Source organism: Alosa sapidissima, chromosome 18, assembly GCF_018492685.1.
Source record: "Alosa sapidissima isolate fAloSap1 chromosome 18, fAloSap1.pri, whole genome shotgun sequence".
Taxonomy (NCBI): Eukaryota; Metazoa; Chordata; class Actinopteri; order Clupeiformes; family Clupeidae; genus Alosa; species Alosa sapidissima.
In genome coordinates, this window is record NC_055974.1 from 9,400,141 (window position 1) to 9,411,933 (window position 11,793).

Below are 11,793 nucleotides of genomic sequence, written 5' to 3' on the forward strand. Positions count from 1 at the left end.
AGAAATTAGATCTAGGCTGGGTGGTGATCGGAGACGTGTGCCTTGGCACAGCACATAGGCCTTCATCCGTCACCGTCCATAAAACATGTGTTTTAGAAAATGGTCGCCCTAGCTACCTCACACCCTGCTACAGCCACATGCATGTGAAAGATCCCACACAAGGGCATTCCTTGCTGCAGTTTCCTCCACCTCAGCACTCTGCCGATCATACAGCTCCTCTCTACAGCGACAACTCGAGCGCCTCAGTCTTCACCTGCACCGACCAAGATCATCAGCCTGCTCCATCCATCGAAGACCTCAAGTTCATACAAATAATGGACAATGAAGTTTTTCAAGACGACACAAAAAGCTGGGTAGCACCCCTTCCCTTTCGGTCTCCTAGGAGACGTCTGCCAAACAACAGAGACTACGCGCTGAAAAGACTCAGGTCAGTGTGTCACACTTTAGGAAAGAAACCTGAAATGAAAGAACATTACACACAGTTCATGCAAAAAATGATAGACAACAAACATGCTGAACTTGCCCCAGCCCTTCAAGAAGGAAAAGAATGTTGGTATTTGCCATCCTTTGACATCTACCATCCCAAAAAGCCAGAGCAGATCCGCATAGTGTTCGATTCAAGTGCACAGTATGATGGGACTTCGCTCAACAACGTCCTCCTCAAAGGGCCAGATCTAAACAACAACCTGCTAGGCGTTCTGATAAGGTTCAGAAAAGAGAAAGTTGCTGTAACTGCAGACATCCAGCAAATGTACTACTGCTTTGTCGTCAAAGAGGAAGATAGAGACTACTTGAGATTTCTGTGGTTTCGCAACAACGATTGGAAGAGTGACACAAGACATTGTGGACTACAGAATGCGCGTCCATGTGTTTGGGAACACACCTTCCCCTGCTGTGGCAATATACTGCCTCAGACGAGCTGCAAGAGAAGGAGAAGCAGAATTTGGTGCTGATGTGACGGCATTCATCGAAAGAGACTTCTATGTTGATGATGCACTGAAATCCTTTGCAACTGAGTCTGAAGCTGTCAGTGTCATCAAGCGAGCACAAGAAATGCTCTCCCGCTACTGTCTCAGACTGCACAAGATCACGACAAACAGTGCAGCTGTGATGAACGCATTCTCCCCTGAAGACCGTGCGAGTAGCATCAAAGACTTGGATTTTTCTGCAGGTGATGCTCCCATGCAGCGCAGTCTGGGCGTCAGCTGGAATATACTCACCGACACATTCACCTTTCATGTGCAGAAAGACGGCAAGCCTTTTACACGCAGAGGCGTACTCTTCACCATAAACAGCATCTTCGATCCTCTTGGATTTCTTTCACCCGTCACAATACAAGGCAGGTCACTCCTTAGAGTGCTGTCCATGGAAAATGGAGACTGGGACTCACCGCTCCCTGAAAATCACAAAGTAGAGTGGACAAAGTGGAAAAGTTCGCTCCAATGCCAGGCAAGCAACAAAAGGTGGGCTGTGCTGTTTACATGTCTATGTGTACGAGCAGTACACATAGAAGTGATAGAGACTTTGAGTGCGTCCAGTTTCATCAATGCTCTTAGGAGATTTTTCTCTATCAGAGGGACAGCAAAGCAAATTAGGTCTGATAGAGGCACAAACTTCACCGGTGCTTCAAAAGAACTGGATCTTGAAGATGCAAGCATTCAGCGATACCTGCAAGACCAACAGTGCACATGGATTTTCAACCCCCCCACATGCTTCCCATATGGGGGGTGCATGGGAACGTCTTATTGGTGTAGCACGCCGCATCCTAGACTCCATGCTTCTGTAGCAGCGCTTTTCCTCTCTGACTCACGAAGTCCTCGTCACACTAATGGCAGAGATTTGCGCTATCATCAATGCAAGGCCTCTTCTGCCAGTTTCCACCGACCCAGAAAGCCCGCTCATCCTTACTCCATCAATGCTGTTGACGCAGAAGACTGGAACACCGTCGTCACCTCCATCAGACTTCGGCAAAGCAGAAATCCTCCGTCAGCAGTGGAAGCAAGTCCAACATCTGGCAGAAACCTTCTGGCACAAATGGCAGCGAGAGTACCTGAACACTCTGCAAAGCAGAACCAAGTGGCAGGACAAAAGGCCCAACTTAAACGAAGGAGACATCGTCCTGATGAGAGACAATGCAGTGAAAAGAAATCACTGGCCAATGGCAATGGTCACTAAAGCACTTCTCAGTAGGGACGGGTTTGTAAGAGCTGTGGAAGTCAGAGCGATTAAGCAGGGAATTCCTAAAGTGTACACCAGGCCCATTCCTGAACTTGTGGTACTGATTTCTTCCAAGCAAAATGTTGAAGGTGTTTAGGTAATGTAAGTTAGCAGATATGGTATCCTTAAGATACCAGGCAGGGAGTGTCATGATCTTAGCAGACATAAACGTCAAGCTTACTGTTTTCTATGTTTCTCAGCAATTGTTGTGTTAGAGTGCCATCTACTGGGCGAAATGGTCATTTTCCCGGTATGCAGAAATGTGTTCCGCCTACTTCCTGTTCTCTCACGCACGGAAAAGAAGTAAGAGTTGCACGGATGTTTTAGTGTCTCGTGAATATTCAGCTACCAGTTTACAGCAATAAGTCGCTTTAATTATAATTTGGTTCCCTATGAGGGCAATGCCTGTAAGTATTATTTCGTTTGCTACATGTGTGTTAGGTAACTGTGTGACATGCAATATAAGCCATTTTAGTTCATTGATATGGTTTCTTATATCGTAATGGCGGCTAGCGTGGTTGAAACGTGGTAGCGATGAAGTGTGTTATTTACGGTTGCAGTCAGTCATATTCTATGTGATTTATATTCATAAATGTATATTCCTAAAAAGGCATAAATGAGCTGAAAGAAATGTATTTCTGTGTTACAGTTTTACAAAATTAATAAAGGAATGGGAGAAACTGAACAAAGGATCGAGCTGCATCGACGTTCTTTGTATCCTATAGCCTAATGTTTAACTTGCTGGATAACTAATGAGCTAAAATTAGTGAGGCCAGTACAGAAATATTAAAATAATCCACACAATAAGACCACTGTCATATTCGTAGACCAGTGTTTCTCAAAGTGTGGTCCGGGGATCACTGGTGGTCCGCAAGCTATCCCAAGTGGTCCATGTTTGGTAATGGTCTCTTCCATTCAGCAGATGAAATACTGTAAGAGTCGTTGTGTATGAGGTTGAGGCCATTTCCGGTCTCTAGAGCTCCAAATGACCCTCAGTGCTGCATGTAGTTTGACACTTCTACAGCTGCCACACTGTCTTCAGACAGCAGAGCACGTTCAGCCCTTTCAAGTTGGAAATGTGGGGTCCTAGTTGTGTACCTGCTTGTTTTGGTAAGGTACAGAGGTTGTAACTGCAACTGCTCAGGAAAATAAAGTGATAAATTGTATAAAAGTTTAGTTAAAGAAAAATCACAAGTACAGGTCCGCTACAATCAACTCCAGTTAGAGGCCGCTTGCAGTGCTACAGCAGAAGAAAGAGATGAGCTACGCATACAATTAACTAAACTGGGTGAGTGAAGAATTCACATCAGTCATCAAGTCTTTCAGAGTCGATGAAGAACGTAAAACCCTATATAGGTATGTGTGGTGTAATCCCACAATTATTATTTCATTTAGCCAACAATTACTATAGAGCAATACGTACTAACACATCATTGTTGAATAAATGCAGGATGATTGCTTCAAATGATTTTCATCATTGCATGATGAAATTATCTAAAACATATTGCACACCACCTGTCTCACAGTGAGGGTCACCCTGGATCCTGACACGGCACACCCCAACCTCATCCTCTCTGCTGATGAAAAACAAGTCAGACTTGGAGATTGACATACTGTTGTTCATCACAACCCAAAGAGATTTACTGCTGTGCCATGCGTCCCTGAAAAATAGGGTTTCTCTACAGGGCAGTTTTATTATGAGGTTCAAGTCAGTCAGAAGATGTGTTGGGACATAGGGGTGGCAAGAGAATCCATTAACAGAAGGGGCCACCAGAACTGCTGTTCCCCTCTACCTGAGGAACGAGCCCCAGAGGGTGGGGGTGTTTGTGAATTATGAGGCAGGTCTGGTCTCCTTTTATGATGCAAACAGTTGGGACCATTTTCACTCCTTCACTGGTTCCTCCTTCATTGAGAAGCTTTATCCATTTCTAAGTACTTGTGCTATTGTAAACCAAATTCCAATGACCATCTGTCAGGGAATGACCAGGCCGGACGCAAATGCAGGACTTGACTTTTAATCAAGTAACAAAACTTGCACGAGGGCAATAACAAACACACAGAAGATAATCCAAAAAGTTGAAAACGTAACGAGTTCGAAGAGAGCAGCAAACAGAGCAGTGACAAACAGTCCTTCGGCGTTTGAACTAAGGCAACACAAAGGGAGGCAGAACAGGAGGGTTTAAATAGGGGTGTGTTCAGGTGCAGGGGGTTAACTGAAACGAGACACTGAATTAGTAGACAGGGGATAATGAACTGGTGGGGGGAGTCAGGGAATTGCTGTTGGAACGAGGCAGGGCTGTTACACCATCTCCTCACCAGTTAAGAGTTACTGCTGACAAACTCTCCATATCATTCTGTAATAATGCAATTTACATGTTCATAAACCGTATGCTTTTAGGCAAACTGACGTACATTGCAGTTACTTTCATCAGCATGTGTTCTGCCTGGGGATCAGGCTCATGGTCCTGGTACTATATGAAGAGTTTGGTTGTAAAATGCCTTATCCTCCATTTAATTGAATTTTCATAAATCATTTCTTTACAAGGTAATTTTAGTGCAACTGTAATTGGGGGCCAAGCAGCGAAGCTGCGAGGACCTCATTGTGTTTCTACGTTTTCCTATTATTATTATTATTATTATATGCAATGGGAGTCTATGGCAGCCCATAGAACCGTATGGTAAAAAGTTGGGAAATTTGGCACACTGATTGGGGACGGTCCCATGATTCATGTCACCAAGTTTCATGTCGGCAACTCGAACCCTCTAGTGCCACCAACAGGCCAAAGTTTTGACCTGGTCCGATTTTCAAAAGTCAGGTATTGTTGGAATCCTTGGACCAAGCCGAGTTCAACGCACCCTATGACGTCATTTTCCGCCATTTTGGATTTCATCAAAAACACTTAAAATGTATTAGGGGTCACATACTTTCTCTGATTCCCACTAAATTTGACACAGATCATCTTCAGACCAAGCCTCACAAAAGTTATCACTTTTTGTCTTCGAAAGTATTACCGTTCGCCCGTAAAAGCCAATCAAAATTTGCGGCGAAGCCGCCAAACAGGAAGTGAGCTCATATCTCAGCAACCCTTGCATGTATCAAAACCAAACTTGGTACATTGACTCATGACTCCATCAGGAGGACCCTCAAGAAATTTGGTGACCTTTGACCTCTAGGGGGCGCTGTAATTCACAAACATGCCTTTTGGCCTGTAGCTGCTGCTGTGCTTAGAATTAAATTGTACTAGTGGTGTCTGGTAATACTGTGAAAGGTCCTTAGGTCAACTGAGGGCAACTTGTCACATCAATATAATTTATTCGGCCGCCATATTTGATTTGATCAAAAACACCAACAATTTCGCACAGGTCACAAATTTCATCTGATCTTCACCAAAATTGGCACAGACCATCTTCAGACCATGCCTTGTCACTTCATTTATTTCTGTAACAATTGATTGAAGCGTTCGCCCGTCACATCCAATCGAAATTTGTGGCGAAGCCGCCAAACAGGAAGTGAGCTCATATCTCAGCAATCGTTGCATGTATCAAAACCAAACTTGGTACATGGACTCATGACCCCATCAGGTGAATGCCAAAGAAATTTGTGACCTTTGACCTCTAGGGTCACTGCAATTAGCAAAAATGCATTTTGCCTTGTAACTTTTGACGTGCTAGACGTAAAACTTGCTTTGACAGCTTATGGCCATACGTCTGATTGCAGCATTGAGCTAACAGCATTTCATTGCCATGGTTACTCGGGCCTATCTGCTTGGCCCCCTCATTGCTGCTTGCAGCTATATTTGGGTTATTGTTATTTGATTTATCTGTATTCAATTAAAAACAGCAAAACTGCAATTGTATTAATATTACCTGAAATACACAATTAAATATCATGATTTATTAATGTTTTTAAAAATGGAGATATAGCATATTTTTAAATTCTCTCTCTCTCTCTCTCTCTCTCATTTTTCTGTAAAATAGGTTAGGTTACATAAAAACTATCATAAATCATATACTCTATTATTTATCTTTGTTTACTTTAGTTGTTCTTTAGCTTAGGACATCACATTATTACCATTCTTGTGTATTTTCAAATAAAATTATACATTTCAGCCCACTTCACGCTATCGGAACAGAAGTAGAGTGATGTGTGTTACCTTCAGAAACTCTCCTTGTTATAGACTCTGTACACTTTCAACGTTTGCAATACGTTGGTTTATCTGTAGGAACCCTAACACCAAAGTGTAAGGCTGAATAGCTGAAATCTTTGTTGTCAGAAGACCAATTTATTTGCATAAGTTAGAGTTGTTGGTTACAGAATAAGTAAAACACTTTAGTTAAGTGTGAACAGTGTGAACAGTGTGTGAACAGTGACAGGTTGTGTGGTCCCATCTGTCTATGCCCAGTTATCCAGTGATTACATGTTTGTCCATGAAGGCTGCCCCACTGCAAATTTTGACATGCTCGCTGACTCCAAATCCTTTCCGTAGGTCGACATTTATGGGACTTACGTTTATGGAATTTATGAGCAGGAATCAACCTAAACCACCCCCATATGACCCAGTTGAAAAGCGACATATTCAACTTTTGCTCGGCTACTATTTAAACTGTGTGTTGTTTCATTAAGAAAAAAAAAAGAATGTTTGTTTTGTCAACAAAATGGACCAATGAACTAATGCTCATACAAAGTCGGTATAGGGCTACTTATTAGTTTATATAGCCTTCATATTACTATACTAAATATAGTTGCTGTTATATAGTCTCTGTTATATTTAGAATAATAAAAAATATAGATAATGTAGTTCAATATAGTTAATTTCATCTGCGTTTGGATATATTTTGCCAAATTGGGGCGGTGGTAGTGCAGTGGCTAATGAGCTTGGCTAGCAAGCAGTAGCCTGAAAAGTTGTGGGTTCAGTACCTGGCTTCCACCGTTGTGCCCTTGAGAAAGGCACTGAGATGTTCTGGGAACAATGGCCCTTGTAATTTCAAATATACACAGGCTAGATGTTAAATTCATTGTGCTATAGGCAGAGACACAGCACTCAAAAAATCCTCAATAGAAATGCATGGGGTTAGTTTGTAACGTTGTCTACACATATCCCACCCCTTCCTCGGCAAAACGTCGACATGTGAATACATTGAGCCAATCATATGTTGTGTTGTGAAGACATCTTCCCAATCATGTGTTGTGAACTCGCTGCTGGAGCAAGATTGGTGTCGTGAAGCCTTGCGCACGCGCATTTCTGCTGAATAGGATGCCCGATGAGTGCCCAAAAAGCGTTGCTATATGGCCGCCGAGTGGAGGGACTTGCCTAAAAGGACTTTGGGTCCTATAGGGTAGGGGATTTCACACAGCGGCCCATCTACAACCAAGCCTATTTACCGTCAAAACCAAAATCACTTACAAATCACAAAACCAAAAACACCAATAGAAAAGCCTTCAAGAGCATTTCTCTGGGGTTATCAAGCAGGCACCTTCCTTCATAGGCGATTCATTGAAATAGGCCCACGATACCTCCAGAAGGCTCAACAGTGGTATCTAGCGCCCCATCCTCTCCACACTCATGATGGGTCCTCTGCCAACAAATGGACTGACAACGAACCAAACCAGACAACACAAAATCACCAACGAAGCAGCCTCTGTGCTCAATAAATAGACTTCACTAAAGTGCTTATGCCCCGTTGATGCGGGCTCTAAGGAAAGCTAGAAGCATAATAATCAAACCAGGAACAAACATCACCACCAGAACAGCCATCAAGAGCATTTTACTCAACTCATTCAACAAATACCGACCATGAACCATTCCAGCCAACACACAATCACCAACAAAGCAGCCTCGGTGCGCAACAAGGCTTCACTAGCAAGTTCTTGTAATAACTGACATAGGTAAGTCGCTTTGGATAAAAGCGTCTGATAAATGTAAAGGTAAATTAAATTCAGTGCTAGTTACCAATTGTAATCCTATGAAGCCTTAAATAGAACTGCACGTTGTTGTGTGCCCATTTGGAAAAAAAAATCTGTAGAATCTATATTCACTGCATATGTTTATACTGTATGTCCACTTGTATAGCACATATGATAACAGTGTGTTAACTCCTTCTAAACTAAAACAAAGTTTTATATATGAGCTACCTTTCTATGTTTACTTTAATATGTTGTGTGGATGTATCAATCACTATTTTGTGACCTATAAAAGACATTTCTATCCGTCTGCGTTGCGTGTCACTATTTTCATTTGTGGTGTCATGTCCTGGTTTATGCCTGCTGTATGACTCTTCTAAAGGCTGTGCAAAACCTGTGCTGTCATATCAGAGCCTCAACCCCAGAGACCACCATCTCTGGCATGCATGGCGTGAATCTAGAACACGAACTAGCAACCTCTCTAAATAGAGACATAACAGATTTGAAAAACGGGGCAGTACGCAAACATAGTAGAGTAACTAACTCACACACACACAAAGGCAAAGATGAATGTAAATGTGACAAATGTGATGTTTTTTATCATGCAAACCATTTATCAACCAGCACCATTGGATAGTGCAGGCCCTGCAGTTTCATGTGATATGCACATGCTACAGTATCTTTGTGATGAGAATCAGTCCCATGACCCATATGGTATCCCCGGACGCGTACTCAGGGCCTGTGCAGTGCAGCTAACTGAGGTTTAGACTGACATATTAAATCTGTCACTAGCCCAGGCAGCTGTCCCCGTGTGCATTAAAACCACCTCCATTGTGCCGGTGCCAAAACACCACACTGCAACAAGCCTTAGTGACTTCCGTCCAGTTGCACTCACCCCCATCATCATGAAGTGCTTCGAGAGGCTGCCATTTGAAGATCATTTTGACACCCTCTGAATGCATGCCACGTTTCGTGGAATTCGGTTCATGGGGAGCCATATGAGCTCACACACACGCACTCACACACGCACACACATAAACACACACACAAATGACAAACACGCACGGAAGCACACATGCACACACACACACAGAGTACACATGTACGCACAGACATGCACGCACATGCACACAAACAAGCACGCACACACTCACACGCATTGCGCACACACAAAGACACACACACAGACACACACAGAGTACACATGTACGCACAAGCACACACACATGCACACACACACAAGCATACACGCAAACATAGACACACAGAATACACATGCACTCACAGGCACGTATGCACATGCACACACACAGGCACGCGCACACACTCACACGCATGCACACACACACAGACGCACACACTGTAAAACCACTACAGTGGATGTTAACTCCAGAGTTCATGGAACACCCCTCTACATGCACGCCAGTCCAGGTATAATCAGGCATTCTACCTTCCCCTTGCTCTCTGGGCTGAAGCACATGGGTTCACCACCATGCTGCGTGTGGAGGAGGCAGTAGCCCCACAAGTTCTGTGGACCAGCAGGAAGCCTGCCCTGACTGACCGCCTCTCCAGCAGACCTACCTCTGTGCATTGATGGGTCAGCACACTGATGAGGAATATCTCAGTACATTATTTTTTTTCAAGACCAAAATTAACCTATGTCATGTTCCTGTCGATGTTAAAAAGTGATTTCTGCCGATTAATATTTGTATAACTGGATGTTTTCACTGTGTGGCATGGTGGCTTTAGTGTGCACTGTGGTTTGCATGTCATAAAAAATAGAGCCCGTAGTTTTAATTCATATTTAAGACATATCGCAGAAGATGTGACAGATGATTCTGTAGGCCACATTACATTTTTAGAAAATCATTTCAGAATGAAAGCAATGTCATTGCGGCCTAACCTTTTCTTCGCAAAGTGCTGTACGTTATCTAAAATTAAATTTGCCAAATTAAACATTATTTTTACTCATCATGAGACATGGTGTGAAAAGGCTGCACAGTGCACAGTTATTTTTGCTTTTCCTTTGCTGTACATCACACTTGTGACTTCCTCTTTAGATATTTGACATGCTCTGCAGCACAGTTAAACACTCACTCTTTACTAATCCAGACCAGCAAGTTCACACTCCACACACTGACCAGATAGCAGAGAGAACAGAACATGTCTGACGACATTTATGAAGATAAAGATTCTTCCAATATTAATATAAGACCTAGCAACAAAACAGAAAATATATATATGAATGCAGTTCCGAAAAGGTCTCAGCAAAGACCGTTGGACAGCGAGATCCAGAATCGTTCTGGGGGTCGTAATCATGGTAATTATACATTATTTATTAATTATTCTGCAAGTCCCTTTATATTCTATTGTTCTACGCAAAGTATTCTCATATGTGATGTTCTCCTCAGGTCCCTACAAGCTGGCTGTGGTGTTTCTTGGGCTGCTGTGTGTTCTCCTTTTGGCTGTCATCATCATAGGGCTGTTCATCAGAACTGAGGAGGCAAGACAGTTACAGCTTAGGTACAACAACCTGACGACTGAAGAGAAAGACCAGTTGACCCTTAATAACAACTTGACTAGAGAGAAATCTCAGCTGGAAACCAACATCAGTGCCATGGCCAGTGAGCGAGATGAACTACAGTCGCGTCTTTCGGTAAGTGCAATTTCCATGCAATTTTGGACAGAAACTATAAACTTAAAGCCAGGCAAGTGGACCGTCGTCTGTCTCCTAGCCACACACTGCATGTATGAAAACAAACACTGACATGGGACTTGGGCATCACAATAAGTGAGGGTATACCCATAAAAAAAAACTGCTTTGATAACAGAGAGAATATTTTTGCAAGGTTTTCTCCGACAGAAATTAATTTTGTGTGGATTATCCAGAAATGACAGCCTTTTGTAGAGAGACAACTTTCTAAGCTCAGCCCATTGTTTTTAATTCCATCATCAGTGCATACGGCTCTGATAGAGACTAGCTAGCCAGTGGAGCTCAAAGCTAATGTACTGGGTCTGCTTTGTGGTAGGGTTAGTGAGTGGTGGCACTTTCACGTCCTGTCTCATCTGCTCACTAGTTGCGATTGAGTCAATGTTGACTAAAATGCTGCAAATTCCCAAGATGAGCGCACTAGAGCGTAAGGTGCTCTTAACCTACTCCCCTAAGGAGCATAGGCTACTACACCCGACAATAAGGTTCAGAGGCCCACGATACAACTTTAACAGAATTTATTCAAGTTGAACGGTTAAAAGAGTCTCTAAAAACAAGGCCGTCGTCTTTGGCCACGGTCGTCTCTGAGCCTGGCTTAGTCGAAGTTCTCCCCACTCTCCCCTACTCAATGGATGCCACGACCTGGCCGGCAAGGTCCCCTCGACCGGTGAGCAGGTGATGGGATGTTCTAGGCTCGCTTCCCCATACTTCAGTTGGCCGCTCGGTCTGTCACAGCCCTGTCAACAGGGCCTGGGGATTCCACTGCAGACGTGGGGCACACAGAAAAAACAACACACAAAAGCACAAGTGAGGTCACACAGCGATCGTTACAAAAAGTGTTAGCAGGCAGTTGACTCAGCAGTAGCAGGCAGGCGCAGCAGGAGGGTGCGATGCCCGGTAGGGTGCACGCCAGGGGAAAGGCATGCTGGACGGTGGGGCTACACTGGTACGCTGGAAAGCGGAG

General features: G+C 43.5%; 1 long non-coding RNA gene across 1 annotated transcript; it reads left to right on the forward strand.

Moving 5' to 3' along the window:
• The first annotated feature begins 3,426 nt into the window (after window positions 1-3,426).
• Window positions 3,427-3,798, forward strand: LOC121689756. Its single transcript, XR_006024861.1, has 3 exons — window positions 3,427-3,505; window positions 3,544-3,573; window positions 3,744-3,798. It is a non-coding gene; the product is annotated as an uncharacterized LOC121689756 (long non-coding RNA).
• Window positions 3,799-11,793: the final 7,995 nt, after the last annotated feature.